At 43.6% G+C, this 4,452-nt stretch overlaps 1 long non-coding RNA gene across 1 annotated transcript; it reads right to left on the bottom strand.

The window, feature by feature from the left end:
• Positions 1-2,098: 2,098 nt before the first annotated feature.
• Positions 2,099-3,103, bottom strand: LOC311009780. The gene is made up of 3 exons (XR_014596692.1): positions 2,965-3,103; positions 2,609-2,776; positions 2,099-2,280 (listed from the first exon to the last, which is right to left on the bottom strand). It is a non-coding gene; the product is annotated as an uncharacterized lncRNA (long non-coding RNA).
• Positions 3,104-4,452: the final 1,349 nt, after the last annotated feature.

Below are 4,452 nucleotides of genomic sequence, written 5' to 3'. Positions count from 1 at the left end.
CGACCCATCTGCCACCTCGGAATCCCCCTACCCAGGCGTGACCTGCCCTCGCAGCAACATAAGCAACGCAGCTACATGAGAAACGCAACACCATCGGCAAACCCCTGCTTCATGGCCAATTCCGTGCTCCATTCGCAACCCCAACTCCAATCGGCAACCCGTGCTCCATTCGCAACCCAGCTCCATGGCCAACTCAAGAAGCAACGCAACATCATGAGCAATACACCTCGGTGACGTAGGACCCTCAACAAAGCAATGCTGCAACCATCTCACCTGACTACTCTGCATTTAATTACCAACTATACCACTGTGGTCTATGGACAACATGTCCACAAAGATGATTAACATTAGGTCTAAAACAGAATTACTATATCCTAGCTGGCAATTTAGCATAGCATTGACATGTGGTGGCTAAGCTATGAGGCTACAAGTAAAACAGGAGCAGAAATCCAAGTAAATCATCCTAAAACTGGTCTAAACCAGCACTATTTAGATATATTCGATATATTATTTAAAGTCTGGTACAACCTGTGTCGCACCAAACAAACCTAAGTAACACTGAAGCTACAAGGCCCACATGACCAAGCACAAACCAACAACCAATACCACCTTTAAGCTACATGGCTACAGACAGTTCAGTAGATCACAGCATCATACCAAACCAACGGCCAAATTTAACACCAAACCACCAGAGATAATAAACCAAACTGCTAATTTAACACCAAAACCACCACAGTCAATAAACCCAACAACTAATGAAACCTAAAAATGACCAACACCAGTCAAAAACTCCAATACTACCTTCAAGCTCCTGACTGTCACAAACCAAACGGCCAATTGAAGGCCAAACCACCAGAGAAACACACAAACAACTGATGCAAGCTAAAAAACACCAACACCAGCCACGAAAATGGCATCAAACCAAACAAACAGCCAATTGAAGGCCAAAATCACCAGAGAAAACACCAAACTGATGCGAGCTAAAAGAAAGCAGCAACGCTGCCGCAGACTCCAGCTAACGCAGACTCCAGCTAACGCAGACTCCAGCTAACGCAGACTCAAGCTAACGCAGACTCAAGCTAACGCAGACTCAAGCTAAAGCAGACTCCAGCTAACGCAGACTCAAACTAACGCAGACTCCAGCTAAAGCAGACTCCAGCTAACGCAGACTCAAACTAACGCAGACTCCAGCTAAAGCAGACTCCAGCTAACGCAGACTCAAACTAACGCAGACTCCAGCTAAAGCAGACTCCAGCTAAAGCAGCCTCAAACTAAAGCAGCCTCAAACTAACGCAGACTCCAGCTAAAGCAGACTCCAGCTAACGCAGACTCAAACTAAAGCAGACTCGAGCTAAAGCAGACTCGAGCTAAAGCAGACTCCAGCTAAAGCAGACTCCAGCTAACGCAGACTCAAACTAACGCAGACTCCAGCTAAAGCAGACTCCAGCTAACGCAGACTCAAACTAACGCAGACTCAAGCTAACGCAGACTCCAGCTGCGGCCTCCTCACCTCCGAGAGAAAGACAGAACGACGGGGGAAGTCACCTTTTATACTTAACGAGCATGCGGGCCTCGGGAAATTAGAAAATGTCCACTTCCGGGACAAAGTCACCGTGATTGGATAACCTGCTGCTCAGTGGGCGGGACTAAAAAAAAACAGCCAATGAAATCATCACAAACACTCACACTGCTACCTTATTGGTTTACTTTCATCACATGGCCACGTGCTTCCTTTAATTGACTGCGGTGAAACACGGCACCTTCTTTACATTAAAATATGACTTTATGCACGCGCGCACACACACGCGCACACACGCGCACACACACACACACACACACACACACACACACACACACACACAGTTATTTTATTTTTTATACAGCGGACGGTTTCATCAATTAAATTGATTACAATTGCTTTCTTGTAAACTCACCACTTAATATCTTTATTTCTTCAAAATATACATTAAAGCCATATGTTCTTGTAATTATTCTTATTTGTGTACTTGTACATCAGTTGCAATGCTACGGTATCAGCTGCACACATCTTTAATTGCCTGGTCAATACAAAATCAAAATTAGTTTTGCTTATTTTAACCAGAAGAACTCAGGGTACATATAGCTGTAATATCCAGTGAGAGCACCAGATGGCAGCATAGAGCAGGTTTTAAATCATCAGTGTGTCAAACAAACATGACAGGTTGAATGTGAATCATAAACACCTTTATTATTTGCTTCACAGCTATTCACCTGGAGTTTTCAGGTCATGACCCCAGCAGCCTGGACACAGAAGAAGAAAATTAAATTGGCATAATCAATACATTTCCTGTATATCTGATGGGAGGACAAAATCCACAGACTTTTGGGCAAAATGCAAAGTTCTTCTGAAGTTTAAATAAGATTTCAGCATTCTGAGCCTGATCAACGAAGTGAATTTGGTTAATTTGGTTATATCTTTTGAGCTGGTTCAATAATAATACCATACTGATGATGAGCATTTTCAAAGCAATTCCTTAAAGAAGATATTCAATCTGCACTAAACTTCACATTGCCCCTCTGTTTTATGTCGAAATGTGCCTTGGAATGATAAATGTTAGCGATAAATCACCTTCTGGAGTCTCCACATGTTTGTTGTAAAAACAGCTGACCTCAGACACGACCTTCAGGAAACCTCAAGTAGAAGGTCAAGCTGATTGACCTCTGACCCCATTCTACCGCGCCCTCTGAGTTTACTGAAGGTGAATGACAGTGTAGACATTTCTGTCTTCCACAAGATCTGGAAACAATAATTGCAAATTAGACACACGGGCAAAAACCAGGAAATCCGTTGTGTAAAGAAGACATATCTACATGTGTGGTGAAGAGTTGGTGTTTTGAAAAGATGACTTTTTAAGAGGAGCAATGTGGTTGCAAGATGTTTGTGTTGCACTGTAGCTGGCATGCCTCTCGTGTATGTTTTCTCACAGTGAAGGAGGATGTGTGACATCTGGAAGTGCTCAGGAGGGCCGGGCAGAAACTTCCCCCTCGCCGTTTCTCAGGGCAACAAACATCAAAGCCGGCTGCAGATAATGTTGAGACGCGAGGAGCTGCCGCCGCCGCCGCCTCGACCTGGAGGTTTTCAGGGGGCTCTCGGTGGTCCAACATGGATAATACGCAGCCTGGAGAAGGCTGAGAGGAGCAGAGGATGATTTATATAATTATGCAATAAAGAAACATGATGTTTAAGGTATTAAAACTTAAAAAACTACCTCAGCTGATGGTCTGGATACCTGGCCCCCCTGATGAGTCAGCAGACTCATGACTCATCAGAATCAGGCTGTCTGCTGGGGGAAGGTTGCTAGTTTGTTGTAAAGGCTAATTGGTTGAAACCTGTCGGGTCTGAAGCTCTGAGACTTTCTCACGGTGCCGAAACGACGTCTGAATGAAAAGGCGAGTGGAGAACACCTGCTTTGCTCCTCGCGCTCTTTTATTTAGCCTCTCTCTTTTTGTCCTCCGGCACCTGATGTTTACCTCCAGCTCCTCCTGCAGCAGTGAAATCATCTCAGGCTCAGAGTGTTTTCAGTCACATGAAGAGATCATGAGCTCAGTGTTCAGGAGGAGGAACGCATACTGAGTCGGAGAGATCATGGGCGATTAGGAGACAATGGGCCCCCGGGGTCGTAAAGGGCCCCCGACCCCTCCTACATAAGTACAAGAGCCACAGATTCAAAGAGACGTCTGAATCAGACCTCTCTGGTCCCGTTCATCTCTTTGTTGCTTTGCTTTTTCATCCTTTTTACAGCTATTTTTGTTGTTTTTTGCTTCTATTTGTGGTCATTTTCTGTCTATTTTGGGGCATTTTCTGTCTATTTTGGGTCCCGTTGCACTTTTTGTAGCTGTTTAGCATCTTGTTTTGAATAGTTGTAGCCACGATTAAAAATATATTTCATATTTTGCCATCATTTCAACATGACAGAATTTTAGAAATTGATTAATGAATGTCATTAAAAGAAGTAATAAAAATGTATTTCTCGGGGAATTTGCATGTGAAATAAAATATAAAGCAGCATATTTTGTTAGTATTTGGTTGCTTCAATGTGTTTAGAAATATAAAAAAGCTAGTCGACTTTACTTCAAACTACAAGTAAAATAGGAAACAAGTTAACAAAAACTCAGCTTGAAAAAAAACAACCACTTTGGCATTCTTATTTTGACTGAAATGTCCTCTAGTGTTAATAATGCATTTCACGTGCATCCTTTTATCCTCGTGTTTCTCTAAATTGACTGGAAGCTCACTTCCTCTCCAGCTGACGACATGCTGAGTTTATTAAAACGCTTTCTTGGACCATTCATTGATTTGCATGCACGTGACACTGATGGGGATCTGAGAGGACCCACCTATAGGAAGCGGACTATCTGGAGCCTCCTCCCTCCCTCTCCTTTGGTCATCTTGCGTCTCCAGCGAGCGGAGCG

The sequence above is a fragment of the Eutrigla gurnardus genome (assembly GCF_963514095.1).
Source record: "Eutrigla gurnardus genome assembly, chromosome: 24".
Lineage (NCBI taxonomy): Eukaryota > Metazoa > Chordata > Actinopteri > Perciformes > Triglidae > Eutrigla > Eutrigla gurnardus.
The sequence above is the reverse complement of the archived record's forward strand: the minus strand, read 5'-3'. Positions and strand labels throughout refer to the sequence as shown.